This window comes from Sinocyclocheilus grahami, unplaced genomic scaffold (assembly GCF_001515645.1).
Source record: "Sinocyclocheilus grahami isolate Dianchi unplaced genomic scaffold, SAMN03320097.WGS_v1.1 scaffold85.1, whole genome shotgun sequence".
NCBI lineage: Eukaryota > Metazoa > Chordata > Actinopteri > Cypriniformes > Cyprinidae > Sinocyclocheilus > Sinocyclocheilus grahami.
This window is the reverse complement of record NW_015505264.1, coordinates 646,133-663,255: the sequence shown is the minus strand read 5'-3', so window position 1 is coordinate 663,255 and position 17,123 is coordinate 646,133.

Below are 17,123 nucleotides of genomic sequence, written 5' to 3'. Positions count from 1 at the left end.
ATGTGGTTGCCGCAAGCCCGCCGGCCGCTCCTTTGTCGACTCCTTGCCACTCACGCAAGCCCGCCGTGTGTGACGCTGTGTGTTTCGTTGTGAAAGTGAAACTACTTAATTTGGCCTTCCAAAAGAGGACAAGACTAGAAATCAGTGGTTAAGTTGTATTTACAACACTTTTCCAGAACAGTTCAACCCAAATATTCAGATGTGTGCAGCACATTTTATGGAGGACTGTTTCCTGATCCTGGTAGAGTAGACTACAATGCCAGCTGTTCTGACTCACAGACTGTAAGTTTTCATATTTAGAGAATTTGCCACTGACGATTCAAAGCGAGTTTTGAGCAGTGTAGAGTAGCGCTTGTTGTTTGTTGTTTCTCCGATCACAAATGCAGACATGGTTTTATGTTTACGCGGCGCGATGCAACGCAACGTGTAAAAAGACAGTATAAGTCATTATAATCAGTAATTATGTGGATGCTGGATGCAACAAATGCCTCGTTTATAATGGGTTTTAATGTTTTTGTCCCGTCGCTCCGGCCGGGACATGGCATCACAGCATGGTAGGGGCGTAACATTTCCGTCACACGCTTGAGGTATTCAGCCAATCACAATGCACTGGATAGCTGGCCAATCAGAGCACACCTCGCTTTTCAGACTGATGGGCTTTGTAAAAATTGACGCGTTTCAGAAAGGCGGGGTATAGAGGAGAAACAATAATGTACAGTATGTGGAAAATAATGTGTTTTTTGAAACTTAATAAACATAAACACATTTCATTACACCAAATACACAAAATAATGTTCTTTTTAGCAACATCATATGACCCCTTTAAGTGCAGTTTTGCACGCTCATGAATCATCTCATGACTAAGTGCAGACGCGATGTAAATAAGAGATTCATTGTGCAGTTTAGAGAGCTTCATTGATTATAACGGAACTTTGTAAGATCGTGATGAATGAAGATGAGTGACGCTTTTTAGTGATAAAGCGCTTTGCGCGCTTTCTAGGGTATAATCCATTCAGAATTTGTATGAAACTTTCGTTTTTCGGACACATAGGCTACACCCTGCAAAGTTTCGGGAATGACATCCGCATATTTATGCGGGATTCACTCTCAAAATAGCAGTGATTGACAATGGACGGAACATAAAATATGTTGATTTAATTCTGGAACCGGTCCTGGTCAAACCTCCACAGACAGCGCGAGTCCCGAGTGAGATCTAATTCACGGACCAAAAGCGTGTGTAAACTTTATTGAGATCGGGACATATCAATTAGTAATTTAATTTCTTTTCCAGTAACGGACGGCAGAAAGTTCAGCAATGAATGGTGTGCGATTTGTGACAGAATATAGTCCCACAACTGATCGTTTATTTTTTCCTCACGTGTCTCGCCTTTGGTAACAACGATTCAAAACGAAAACATTTCAAGTGACACGGGAAAAAGACACGGAAAACTTCAGTGAACGTCAGAAAAGCAGTGTGCACATTTCTGGTTAAAAATGAAAGGCCATCAACTGACAAACGGGAAGCATCACCATTCAAGTCAGCAAGAAGGGCCAGTTTACTAAATGGTGGCAACCTCTAAGTTATTCTTGACTGTTGGATTGACTGCTTTGATGCGTTGCAATACGGTAGGGCATTGTTTTGATGCTTACATCAGAAAAAAATTTTTTTTGCTTTTATTTCATTTATATATATATTTTTTTTTTTCTTTTGGATATAAATGAATTTAAATGGATTTATAGCCATTTTTTTCTTGCCCCCCCTGACTCAAGAGTCAAATGTCGCCCATGTATACATAAATGCATATTGTATATAAACAGTTTATATATTATTAATATTTATATGCAAAATATTTCCCTTGCTCTCCAGGTTAAGTTTAAAAGAATTGCATAACCACTCATATTTGCTATTATAACTATTTAAATGAGAGTTTGATATATACACTGTATGTACATACACACAGTATAAAACTATCTATGCATAAATCATATTAATATTTGTGTACATATATATATATATATTCATTGCTTTACAGATTTAAAATAATTTGAAATGTATAAGCATACATAATTACATTTCTAAGAATTTAAATAAAATTTTGCCATACATTTTATCTCATTGTATAGTATTACCAATATATTTTTGTTCATCAGATATTTGAGTTGTCAGTCAGGGCTGCAACTTCCTGTAGTGTCATGTAAGACTAAATGTAAGACTTTTTTGACTATATTATGCCATCTTTTCTCCCATTGAAATATTGTACTCAAGCACATCCTTCCTCTTTGTGTGTGCTGTACTCATTAACTCAGTGAAGGGACAATATTAGCAGTTGTTTTTATCTGTGAAGAGTTTGTGCAAGGTAAATGAAAGTATTTGTCCTATGGTTTCATGCAGGGCATAGCAAACCCATTGTTCTACTGTCAGACTGTAATTTCCTCAGTCCACTACAGTCTAAAGACAAATGATGAAACGGGTCGAACAAGGGTGCTTAACCCAATCACATATAGAGCTCTGAGAAAAGAGTGACTACAATAGTGACCTTCATTAAGCGTCCAAATAATTAGTTGACCCTAGCTAATAAGCATTTCCCAAAATAACACAGGCTGTAAAGACTGAAGTGAAAAACAGCCTGACACTACGTCATCACTGTAAATGACCACTGGAGTGCTGAAATAGGGCTTTTAAGGCTCTTAAGCTTTACTACTGAAACCAAATATTCTTAAAGGAACAATTCAGGCAAAAAATGAAAAACCTGTCCTATACTCTCATGTCATTCCCAGTGTTGTTATTCTTAACTAAAACTACAACTATTAAAAATAGTTTTGGATAAATTAAATAAAGCTGATATTAAATAAAATATGCATAATAGATGGAAACTTGAGGAACTTAAGTTAAGTTGAAGTACTAAAATGACAAAAGCTAAAATAAAAATAAAGCTAAATAGAAATAACATGAGCTAAATATAACTAAAATAACAAATAACAGAAAAAAGTTTATATGATTTATTTTATTTAGTAAAGGTTTAGATGAGTGTTTATGACAGAATTTCATTTATTTTTGGGTGTACTACCCCCATTAATATATTTTTTTATGTTTTTGAAATTGAAAAGAACAGAGATGCAAGCTTTGTTAACCAAGTTAGTTTAGATGCTATTTTAAGCATTTGTCTTTTATTTTTCAAAAAGTAATTGGCCGCACTTCACAAGACATTCATTCGTTTAATTATGCGTTTTTGGAACCACAGCATGACATCAGGCATCGCCGTCATACTTGCGTCTCTAAATTCTTTGATGATCCTATGAAGGGTCCTTGGAAACTTGTGTGAGTGCCTTGCCTTATTTCCCATAAGAGGAGTAATTGTCTCTTTGAGTTGGTTCTGTTTTCATGGTTCTTAATTAACCAAATAGACCTTCCCTTCCTCTTTTCTCTGAAGATAATTTGATAGGAAAAGTGATCTGTTCTAGTTAGGTCTGAAAACAATTATATGAAATTGCTGCTTTTGGTCCACATTTGCTTGTCGCTACTTCTCCCCCATGCCGATCCAATCTAAGACCATCTGAGCAAATAAAATGATATTTACCTCATTTTCTGTTACAAGCTTTCAAAATTACATGGCTTCAGGAAAAATCAATACGAAATAGCAGCTTAGCTGCTGAAATATACTTAGGGAGCATGCTAACTTTTCCTGCGTTTGTTCTCAGTCTTCTGACTTGGCCCCACCCCTGAAGAGAGGGAAAAAAGGATTTACACCATGAAAAGTCTCTCAATGACATGCCGAGGAGATGCTTATAAACTATCCACGCTCGCTAGCGTAAAGCGGGGCGCCTGTCCAAGCGGCTAACCTTTAGCATGGGAAGGCTGCACTACACGTCTCTCAAAGTTCAGGCAGAGGAAGGGCTGCCGACCCGATGGATGATTTGAAGACTCAAATACCACTTTCATTTATTATTTATCCCCGGCAGGACGAGGGGGGTGGATGGGATGCAGTGGGAGCATCATACCTGAGCCGGTAATGTAAAGAAATGGCCATTTCTAGGAGGATTGACCTCAGGGAATCAAATCCCGTTAAAGGCCTAGGAAAATTGCTTAATATCCAGGGCTTAAATAAGTTGTGGATCAAAACATTTGGCCATGACGAAGGGGAAGCAGGGCACCAGGCACCAAAAAAGAGAAAAGTTTTTTTTCCCAAACACTTATTTTTATGCTCAAAAAGTCATTGATAGGTTAGTGAGGAGTAAGTAGCTGCTAGGTACGTAGAAGTTCAACGGCTGAATATCATGTTTCAGAGAATCTGTTCAATTTCAAGGATATGAAATGTAAAAACCAGCCATTGTTTTGTTTCACATCGTACCTTCAGCCCACGGGCACCTCTGGGTGTCATAAGATGCAATTATCTTCTCTCTCGTTCCCTCTCTTTCTCTCTCTCTCTCTGTTGATGCTCTTGGGAAGGTAATGAACCTGTGTAATTGCGGCAGAGTGTAATGATGCATGTATGTATGAGCCATGACTTTGTGTTCGCTGTTGAATTTTTATCAATAAGGGAGATTGGATTAATATTTCAAAGTTAATGTTTTTGTTCAAGACTTTGCACGAAAATAAACTTGATTAAGTTTCACAGACGCTTGTGCAAAAATAACAGATCTTTTTAATTATACCCTTAATAGCTTTATAGATTTTTGAAAGATAAATTCTTATTGGCATTTTTGTAATTATAGGTCTTTATTGCTTTTATGAAAATAATGGTCAAGGCTCATTCACTCTTTAAGTCCATGGGCAAGAAAAATTTCCATGTGTCCTGAGCAAAAACTATTTCAGTGGAATGATTTATTCATTTGAAGATGGCAGTCCCGATCCCTATTATAAAATATTTTTTATATATGTAATTTAATTTAATTTAATATTAACAAATACATTGAGACTGTGTGTGTGTGTGTGTGTGTGTGTGTGTGTGTGTGTGTGTGTGTGGAGAGAGAGAGCTGGGTAGATTAATGATTACTGCTTCCAAATTACATAAAAAAAAATTGTAGTTAGTAACATAATCCATTATATTACACATTTTAGGTAATATAATTAAACTACTTTTGGATTACTTTTAGATTACCTAGATTAGATTGACCTAACTTGTTTATCACATTGATTGAAATAGAAATTTGTGTACCATATTGATACAAAAGTACAAAGAGAAATAAAATATATTCAATTCATGATTAACAACATGAAAATGCTAAGTTTAATGAAAAGCTAATAATTAATTAAATCAAAAATATGTAAAATTAAAATCATTTTAAAATCACATCAATCTAAATAAAACACTTACTAAAAAAAAAGAGAAATATTTGTTTACCTGCATGTCATGTGTATTTTATTTTAGAATTGAACATTTAAAAGATGAAAAAGAGGAATTAGTGAGAATTATTAAATTATGTGACTAATATGTCCATACTTTCTTCTGCACTAGAAAGCTCCTGTTGTCAAGTCAAATTCCTTGTGTGTGTAAACATACTTGTAATAAAGCTATTTCTTACTTCTGATATGTAATCATGTAATCAATAAAAAAGTAACTGTAGTCTGATTACAAGTATTTTCAAATGTAATGTAATCTAATTGCAGTCTTAATTTTTGGAATCTGATTACGTAATCCAAATTACATGTAGTCAGTTACTATATAAGACCACACAAAAGACCATTTTTAAAGCATTCTATCAAGAAACAACACCATATTTCAGTTGATCCATATACCATATCCTTATACTCAGCTATCAGAGAAAAGAAAAACAATTAAACTTTGTATTGCTGGAATGAATTTAATTGAGAGGGAAGTATGCATTGATTTAGCCCTGAACTCCCTGATGAACTTGGTTTGGCATGGCTGTTCATGTATGTGCGGTTTTCTAGCACGTTTCTAACCCTGCTGCTGCTGCATTCAGCAAGAACCCCAATAAAGACAATCACTGGGAAGTGTTTTAGACCATTATAAATAAATAAATGCAAATTCCATGCTCTCTAAGAGACCATCTGGTTTATCTACATTTTTAACTGCTAAGATCTGCAGTCATGAAATAGTAGGCTGGGTTTCCTTAGTTTTTCTTCTCCAAATTGGTGAATCTAGTGGTCGGCCAGCACTTAAAGCTACGTAGAACTCATAGTCTGTTCTTATTAGTCCACAGAAACCATTTATGCCTTCCCTTCCCTTCACTCTAAAGGAAATGTTTTCCTCGTAAAGATCGCTGAGCACCTAGAATGAGCTGTATTTAATGCCCCCATGAGATGTTTCCTGTGTTTTCCCTCATTTAATCCAGAACCATCCTTCCTGAAAACCACCAGCTTCTTAGTTTGTTGTCTTTTGTGTGCTCGGTGTATCCATGAGACCCAGTGCTCCACATGTATAGCTTATAATGTATATTACAGCTCTGTGTTTTGGCCAAACGTGTCTGGCAGATGTTTGCTGGCTTCCACCGAATCGTCCTGATTGCGCTGGCCTCCGGAGGGAAGACTGTGCCATACAGTAGCGGCTACAGCCGATGCGGTTCCGTACGGGTCACGGGAAGGTTGAGGAACTGAAAGCCTGGCTTCAGTGTTGTTTAAATGCACGTTCTACATTTTGCTCAACAAAAACACTATTTCTTAAAGAGATTTTCTTGAGCGGTGACATGAACGCATCACAGGCGGTAGCAGGATTTCTCCATTACTGTCCAAAACTACTGGAATAGTTTCCATAACTGGAATATGGAGTGAACTGTTAAGACTATAGTGTAAATACTGCTTTAGAGGACAAATCCATCCAAACCGCAGATTGTAATGAAAGAAATATGCTTGAAAACGTTCTATAAAAGAGAGGTACGGCTACACGTAAACCACGGGACTGTGTGGTTTGTTATTTTATTTCTCCCAAGAATTTAGAGTAGGAGGAGGGCAGTTTGAAAACACATGAAATGTAATTGTTCTTTTAGCCTGTGCAGCCCTGTTTTCAGATTGGACTACTTGACTGTCGCACATGTTCTTGTGTAACTTAGGCTCATATTCAATTTAGGCCCGTTATAATCAGGAACATACATGGTTGATGCTGAAAATGAAAAATGTACCATGTGGTATAATGGCAGGATTTCAATTGGAGCTTAAAGCTGAGTGTTTAATTTTGTGCCATTTGTGTAGGATGACCAGATAGCCTCTTTTTTCACTGTACATTCAAAATAGCCCACATGGTGAAAATAATGCTTGTCAGGAAATACAAGTTCTATGTGGTGTTTGTTTTGACCAACAGAGGGCGCTGTTTGCTATAGCGGCTTGAAGTCGTCTTATCATTCGTCCTGCTCTACCGATAACTTGTTCGCACTACTTTTACAATTGAAACTGGACCAGATTGAATGGCCTCAGGAGTAGGGCTGTGCGATTTGGGGGAAAATATCAAATTGCGATTTTTTTTGACAGATATTGCGATTGCGATTTGATTTGCGATTTTAAATTTGCAAAGTCAAGCTTCAGCTCAATATTGCCAATAATGTGTAGCACAGTATGGGTCTCATTACCCTGCTGAAAAAAACAATAGAAACCATCACAGAAATTCTTATAGTTTCCATTAAACCATTACAAAATTCCTTTTTGTTTTGGGCATTATTCTAATAGTAATTACTGTTGTTCTATTGGTTCCCATCTGCCAGATTACATCCCACCAAAAGAATCCATCAAATAGACACCATTATAGTTTACATTAAAACCAAACAAATTCCCATTATAACCTGAAATACATTAAATTTGTTATTGTGTTTTGGGAGGGGTTCTATTGTTTTTTTTTCAGCACCGTGACGCGGGATTCGCGCCGCGTGGGGCAGAGAGGAGCGAGTATGAGAAGCATTCACAGACACAGGCTGTGTGTGCGCTCTTCTGAATTGGGAATAGCTAACATGCATCATAAACTTATTCAAATTAATCTGTTGGGGAGACAAAATGTGCAAGATAACGTTCACGTACTAACAAAAACATCTAAGAATGTATCTTTTATTCTTCAGTACTGAAAACAGAACCTAGAAGGGAGCTTTTGATATGCGCTGTGACGCAGCTCTTGGAAATTACCTTTTTTGTTCGTTGTCTGTCATTTCGAAGCTTACCTTGCATACGTTTTTCTTTAGTTTTAATTTGCCTAACTATTGATCTGACCCAGTAGACGCCATAATCCCACTCGGTCTCGCTCCCGCGTTCTTTTTTATTTTATATTTTTTTATGGTGGGTGTTTTATGGCTAGAGCAGTTCTGATTGGGGAGAACGTAGGTGCTCACTCTATTGGTTAGTAAGACTGCCAAGGCTACTCAAGGCTGGCAGTCATGCATATGCTCTGGAACAAAGTAATATCGCGTCCATGTCACAGGCTTTGCGATTAGGAAATCGCAACGTCTCAAATCGCGATTTCGATACGATTTCGATGCGATTTCGATTAATCGCACAGCCCTACGCAGGAGTTATCAGCATTGTGTCATCTTTATCATTTGCAAAGTAAGACACATAGTAGCAAATATAAACTCACTAATGTATCTAATTTTTACATTTATTTCATTGCTTTTCATGCAGGTGGACAGAGAAAGCTGACATGACAAATTCTTGCATTATGTTGAGTTGTCTACCTTTTTTTAAGCATCTTCCGGCATGAGCCGTTAAAATGCATCTCAAGACATTTCTTCCATTCATTAATCAAATGAGTGCATGAACGTCATGCAATTAACATTCATTAGCAAAGCACTCTGAGGTAGTTTATTGTTTCATACTGGGTGACACTTTAAAATAACTTAAATGCTACGGTTTCTGTCAAGTTTTGTCAACTTCTTTCATTTTTGTTAGTATTTAGTTTTTAAGTTTTACTTTTTTTTTTTGTAAGTTTTACTAAGTTTTTATGCAGGCTTCATTTTGTTGTTATCATTTTTATTTCATTTAGTGTTACTCTGAATATTTAAGACTTTTATAGTCACTTAATTATTCCAGTTATTCTAATTATATTAAAATATATATATATTTAAATTGACTTGTTAATTTACTTGCTACAGAAATACTTGTTTCTAAGGATGCTAGGAGTATGTGTTTGTATGCATGTGTTTTTGTATGTATGTGGTTTTTGGTGGTTTCTAAATTTATCTCCTAATTCATTTATGAATTTAAATATATTTCAGTGTGAACTTACTGATTAATCCTGATTTTGTGTGAAAACATTTATACACTGTTTATTTATGCGGTTAGCGAGTGATACTCACTGTTTTGAAAGTGTCACAGCGTTTAGACGTTTTGCGGAAATCAACCTGCAAATGGCGGATCCCCAAATCCAGGTGTGAAGAACTTGTTGCATCTTTCCCAAAAAGACTCCTGGCTGTATTAGATCAAAAGGGTGTTTCTACTAAATACTGAGCAAAGGGTCTGAATACTTAGGACCATGTGTTATTTCAGTTTTTCTTTTTTAATAAATCTGCATAAATGTCAACAATTCTGTGTTTTTCTGTCAATATGGGGTGCTGTGTGTACATTAATGAGGAAAAAAAATTAACTTAAATGATTTTAGCAAATGGCTGCAATATAACAAAGAGTGAAAAATTTAAGGGGGTCTGAATACTTTCCGTACCCACTGTATAGTTGTCTCTGCCAATGAAGTCAGATAGGAAAATGTATTAGCACATACATGAGCTTTAAATTCCTCCGTAAGCCATTTAAGTGAACTCATTGGTGTTGAATACACCTCTTGAAGAGTGAAAACCGGTGTGTGTTTTTCTTTTTCCATCAGTCGGCGTTAAAATGTCAGAGGCTCATTCAAAAACACGCCTGAAATCACTGTTTGCTTTGTGCATGTTAAGTCTTGGACGAGCACAATCACAAAATTTTGGTTAAATATTGACATTTGCACACATGTGCCATATGGATTTACTTAGAGTGAGTCAGACTAACTAAATAAAATGTTCCGTTTTTTTTTAAGCAGAGAGCATAACAACCTGGATTGGGCTCCCATTGTAATTGCTCCATTTCAAATATATATCTGAATGCTGTAAGGCGGCTTTGATCAGACTCTGGGGATCATTTGTGCCTTTTGCCTTTATGTGGTAGTCACACAGTGTAATGTGCAGTCCCTTTATGTTTTGGGCTTTGCTTTTCAGATGGATCTCTATATAAAAGTAATTCTCAACATGAAAGCCTCTGTTACCTGCCAATTGCGCCCATAAGGAATTAAAAGTGTATTGGTCTCTCAATGTATTCTGGCAGAGGCTCGGCCTGGTTATTTAGATTCCATTCTTGTCTCAGGTATAATGAATGCTCCCTTGTTAGCCTCTCTTGGAGTCCAGAGCTATGGGGAGTAGATTGAACGAGAGAAGTACTTGCTATTTTTATAAAGCTGCAGTAACTTGCTGGACTTGTATATTAATGTATGAAAGAGCAAACTATCTTGGGAAAGGTTAAATAAAAATTTTTAATTTTTCCCCAATCTGTGCTAGTGCTTAGAGCAAATTTGCTTACCCACACACACAGACATTCATTCATTCAATCTTCCTGTCCATCCAGGTCTCATTTGTTTGAGATCCATAATTCATTTGTATTATCTTTGGACATGCTCTCTAATGAAACCTCTGTGGCCTTGAGGCCAGAGGGACTCAGAGGAGTCCCTCGCAAAGGCAAAGACACATTGACACTTAGCAGTCGCCGGTGCGCAAGCCCCTAATTGGCTGGCGTGCCTGGATCTATTTTGTCATTTGAATAACTTGCTTTCATAAGCTTTCAATTAGCTGGGAGATTGGCACAGCACTTTTGTCAGAGATAAATGAGCTGATATATTAAAGAGTATCCTTGGATGACAGAGGCCTCCCGTGCCACACCTCAAGACCTGCTGCCCATTGATTCTTGTCCTAGTAATTCATTGAGATCATATATCTGGCTGATCACTACCTCTTAAGAAGAAGAAGAGGAAAAAGATTTTTGCCTCAATTGTTTGTGAAGTTAGCTGAACTTTTAAGCAATTTTTTTTTCTGTTTTCTAGTTTTTAAAATATTTTTATAATTTTTTGGACCGCTAACATTGACTAGAATATGAATGTTCATCTCATAAATATCTAAAATATCTATATGCTAGATATTATGCTACAGCAGTTACAGGGTTTTTTCAGGGTTATTTTTATGTAGATATTTTCTTTCTAACACTAAAATAAATAAAAAAAATAATAAAAATATTAATGAAGAAAATCAAATATGATTGTTATATAATGCTTTTTCAATAGTGAATTCTTATTTTTTTAAATAAAAGACATGTTTGGTTTTTATTTATTTATTTATTTTTTAAATGCATCTCCGTAGACCTCTGCTCCAGGGGAAAATATTAATATTTTGCTTAGTCACTATATGGTTCATTAAGCAATATTAGTTAATGGTTTTGGTATCATGAATGGACATGATGAACAATTTTAACAGCATTTATTATTAATTTTGTTTTTGTTATTTTTTTATTATAAATGTTTATTGTAATTTTATTATTCAATTTTGGTAATTCATCAAAAATGATATTGCTCATTGTTAATTCATGTTTCTTTTATAATGCATTATTGCTTTTAAATTTTAGTTTTAGTTTTTTAATGTATACAACCTGAAACATTAAAACTTTATTATATGTAGACATAAATATTAACCTAGATTAATAAATGCTGTAAAAATCAACATTGTTTATTGTTAGTTGATGATGCCTAATGCAATATTAACCAATTTTGTCATATCGGTGTCATATCATTAAAGTGTTACCTTATAAATTACATATTGTGGTCGAACTTACTCCCATGCTTAGCATCAAATATTATCAAAATTTTTCAGATGCTTTGACAGAACATAAAGTGAAAATGTCACAAGCGATGTTTAGTATGATAAATCGCTACAGCGACTACCCTGATTATATTGTTACTGTTTATTCACTTGCGAAAGCTTTGCTGTTTTCCACTGTTATTTTACCTTCAGCCAGTAAAGAAAGTTGCAGAGGCCCATTGTGAAGTTTGCAGGAGTTATAGGTCTAGGTGAAGGTGATAATGTGTTTAGAGACCACCCTATAATGAATGACAGGTGAAAGGGTCATAGACCGGTCAAGAGCAAGTAAGCACCATTTTCTTTAAAGGTCTTCTGACTTAACCTGTCCCAACTCCACTCATGTAAGCCATCCACAAATAAAACCGTTGATTTAGCCAGGCCCTCCGAGTTTGATTCGATGACGCAAGGAAACTTTGCAGGGACCTCAAAAGATCACACTTTATTCTGTCAGAGTAGCAAAATTAGATAGCAGTTCAAGTTTTATTGACTTTTCCATTGACTCTTCGGCATGAAGGGCAATAGAATCATGAAGTGTCGACTGTAGCAAGAGCAAAACAGCAGCTCAGTGGGATGTCAAGATGAGAAGCGAGAGATGCGATATCAGTAACCATTTTGTTACCCACAAATCCTCAAGACATAGAACCGTTTGGTATAAACACATAGAAATGCGCACATTTGCATGATAACCCTTGATTACAACCTGTCACTGTGTGTACGTTGGCGAAAGTCGTTGGTATCTCAAAGAGCCAGATTATTTGCAGACTATACAACAACCTTAAACTTTAAAACTTGGTCGGATGAGAATTGGTCGTTCCTGTGCGGCTGAAAGCCAGTACTCCAAAATGTAATTTTCCAACAAAGAAAATAAGCCACAAGTAATCTGCTCTGTAATACCTTCCAGTCCTTAAACAAAATCCCCTGCTTTTATGACATCAGCTAGACTTTTTCGACTTTCTAATGGGATTTTGAGGGAAAATGGCTTTCTGGATCACCTCTTTCAGTCTTGCTTAGAAATACTGTAAAAAAAAATTTATTGAGAAGCTCTTAATTGGTTTGAATGACTGATGATACATGGGTGGAACCTCGAGCCAAGTAAAATGGTGGAGAATGCGGGCAGTCCGCTGTAGGTGGATGGTGCTGCATGAGGTCCACTGGTCAATTTCTCCCTCAAGTGACACTTCCCTGACTGACTAGATTTTACCCCTGATGAATTACACTTGTCAAACAGCAGAGAGAAGATAGACCTGGAGTCTCATCCCTGATTAAAAATGAATTGAATTATTCAGAGCCCCCGTATGAAACGTCCTTACCGGATTTGTCTTTGTCAATCAAATTTTTGTTGGATTTAATGTACGACAAATGCTGTCTGTTAGCATGTAAAGCAGAGTAAGTCATGCTTGTTTGTTTCTCACCTCAAACCTGCGGGTCTAAATTGAAGGCCTTTCTAGAAAAACAAAGACTCATATAGATATAGGAACATATAGATTTGAAATTCCATTTCAAACCGACTACTGACACCAGCTAACAGCCGACATGAGCTAGTGGTCTTATGTTGAAGTCTGTAGACCGTGGACTAGGATGGTGGAAGGTAAACCTTCATAAACAAGCTTGCTGAAAGCATAGTGGGGCCTTTGGGAATGCCGTTAGCCTGTTCAGTAGTCTTTTTTAGCATGTCGCTCAATCTTCCAATGTTAAGCCAGTGTCTTCATTCAGGGATCTCAGTACTGGAAGCAGGTGAGACGTTGACTCTGTTCCTTTTTTTTTTTTTTTAAATCTCTGTTTACTGGTGTCCATAAGGCCTCTTTTTCTCATCAGCACTGCATATTTGATAGCATCCTTCTGCAGGTGCAGAATTTGCAGATGAAACCAAATAAACAGTTACATTTATTCCCATGACATCAGAGAGGGAGTTATTAAGGGGAGAGGAAAATTTGAATTTTTGCATTAATTCAGACAAATTTGCCTGTGTGGAGTTTATTTTGTATGTGTTTGTTGAAAAAACACTGTAAAGCGCTTTTAAAATGCTTTGCATGTTTTATTAAAGCAGCACCTTTTAAGAAGGAGGAAAAGAGAGGTAGATTTCAAGTTCCTTGCAGGTATGTTACTCATGAGATTTGTCAATATTACCGCTATGCCTTTGAGATGCGCAATTGAGTGTCTGAATCTATCTGTGTGAGTGTTTGGATGCTGTTTATTCTTTTTGGTCCCTTTTCAGGGAAATGAAGTATGAAGCTTAGAATCAGACACACTCATCCAGATATTCTCTCCTCAGAAACTCAGAAGGGTAGTAGAAAAAAAAGATCAAAGGACGCTGCCCGAAAACCTCTCTACAAAGTGAGGAGCTTCAGAAACAAAATGTTCCGCTATAAAAAAAGGTATACAAGCACCTCTCAGATAAGTCAGAAAAGGTGGATTTACATTTCAGGTGGAATAGATACTCGATTTCAAAACGACCTAACACACGGAGGCTATACTATCCGCATACATGTAAAAGATAATATAAATACAGAAGTCATCTAAGGTTTTGCTTGTGAATGAATTTCATGCAACATTTTGATACCTAAATATCCAAGCTTTTAGTTCTTAGTTCTTTTAGAATCTTATAGTTTTTTGAAAAATATGCAGTTTTTTCTCCCCCCACAAAGAAAGACTTTTTGAAGAATATTTAATACACAAAAAATGCCATAAATGTGGCCCATGCAATTATCAGTGAATCAGTTTTATGTTCCATATCATATGACTTCAGAAGACTTGGATTATAGTGCATGAGTCATGGACCACTTTTTTTGGTACTTTTATGCTATATTTTCGTCCTTTTTTGGAGCTTGAGAACCATGCTGTAAACTGCAGTTGGTAAATGGCAAGAGCCATTCAAAAGTTTGGGGTTTGTAAAATTTAATTGAAAGGGGTCATATGATGCAATTTCAAGTTTTCCTTTCTCTTTGGGGTGTTACAAGCTGTTCGTGCATAGATAAGATCCCTAAAGTTGCAAAGACTAAAGTCTCAAACCCAAAGAGATATTCTTTATAAAAGTTAAGACTCGTCCACGCCCTCCTAAAACACCTTGTTTAAACACGCCCCCACATGTCTACGTCACTGTGTGGGAAGATTTGCATAACACCGCCCAAATGTTCACGCAAAGAAAGAAGGCGTAACTTTTATTCTCGCTGTAGTATTGTTGCTGCCGCCGCCATGTCGTGGAGACGCTGTGTTTTGTTGTGAAAGCAAAACTACTAAGTTTGGTCTTCCAAAAGAGGACACAACTAAAAATCAGTGGTTAAGTTGTATTTACAACACTGTTCCAGAACAGTTCAAACCAAATATTCAGATGTGTGCAGTGCATTTTATGGAGGATGAGGACTGTTTCCTGGGAGAGTAGCCTACAATGCTGGTGTTCTGACAAATAATGCTGACTCACAACCTGTAAGTACGTTTTCATATTTAAAGAATTTGCCACTGACGATTCAAATGCGAGTTTGAGCAGTGTAGAGTAGCACTTGTTGTTTATCATTTCTCTGATCACAAATGCAGACATGGTTTTATGTTTACACGGCACGATGCAACGCAACGCGTAAAAAGACAGTATAAGTCATTATAATCCGTAATTATGTCCCCACTGGATGCTACAAATGCCTCGTTTGTAATGGGTTTTATTGGTTTTGTCTCGTCGCTCCGGCTGGGACACGGCATCACAATATGGTAGGGGGTGTAACATTTCCGTCACATGCTTGAGGTATTCGGCCAATCACAACGCACTGGATCGCTGGCCAATCAGAGCACACCTCGATTTTCAAAACGATGAACTTTGTAAAAAACAAAGATTGTTAGACAGATCTTATAGACCATTGTGCATGGCATTATCCTTTGTGTTGGTTGACTCATGTGTTGCATTACCTGACCAGTCAGACTAGAGCAAAAACCACAAATGTGACCCTGGAGCACAAAACCAGTCTTAAGTCACTGGGGTATATTTGTAGCAATAGCCAAAAATACATTGTATGGGTCAAAATGATTGATTTTTCTTTTATGCCAAAAATCATTAGGATATTAAGTAAAAATCATGTTCCATTAAGATATTTTGTAAATTTACTATTGTAAATATATTAAACATTTATTTTTGATTAGTAATATGCATTGCTAAGAACTTTATTTGGACAACTTTAAAGGCGATTTTCTCAGTATTTTGATTTTTTTTGCACCCTCAGATTCCAGATTTTAAAATAGTTGTATCTAAGCCAAATATTGTCCTGTCCTAACAAACCATACATCAGTGAAAGCTTATTTATTCAGCTTTCAGATGATTAATAAATCTCAATTTTGAAAAATTGAGCCTTATGACTGGTTTTGTGGTCCAGGATCACAAATGTGAGCACCCAGTCTGTTTAATATCTGCGTTTTAGTCACTGCATCCACTAACAATTGCTGAATAAAACTGTGAAAGGTTTACATTTTTCATTCAGCGGTTCCTGAATGGCTGTCTCTGGAATTGTGTGTGTGTATATTGGTGGCTCCAGAAATGCATTTCTATGTATGAAATGTAATTGTGAGGAACAAATACCTCTGAACTATCAGAGAAAATCAAAAGTAAAGAAATAAGAAGCCCATTTTTCACATTTAGGATTGTCACAGGCTGATATTGGCTTTGCCCCGTTTCCAGGATGGAAAAGGAGATCTGTGAGCGCTCTGTCAGACATTTATTAATCCAGCAATATCTATTGGGGTGGGTGTGTGTGTGTGTGTGTGTGAATGAATGTGTGTGGACTCAATCAGTGTGACGTCTGTTACCATGGTGCTTGGTTACAAAAAACTTAATTCCAGATCACCTGGAGTTCTGATTGCTGTGGCAGTGTTGTGGCCTCTTACAAAGACGTTTGTGGGGTGAAACATTTTTCATGTTTTCAGGTATGGCTCAGTGTCCTGTGTGTTTTAGAAAGAACAGCAGTTTTGAATTCAAGCTTTTTCCAGGGCCCTTTTCTGCTTCTTTTGTATACATATAGGCATTCTTATAGTCAAGAATTAAAATTTGTTGTAATTTTTCTCATTGTAGACCTGTTTACCCCTTGATGCCGGTGCTATGTTAATATATAATATAATGTAATATAATATATGTAACCTTGGACCATGAAACCATTTATGAGTAGCAAGGGTATGTTTGAAGCAATAGCCAACTATATGTTTTGGTCCAAATTATCGATTTTTCTTTTATGCCAAAAATCTATTAAGATATTAAAGTTGCAGTCCATAACTTTTGGCACTCTAGCGGTTAGTAAACAGAACTGCATGCGTCTTGCGGAAGAACATTGTAGCCGGAGCTACTT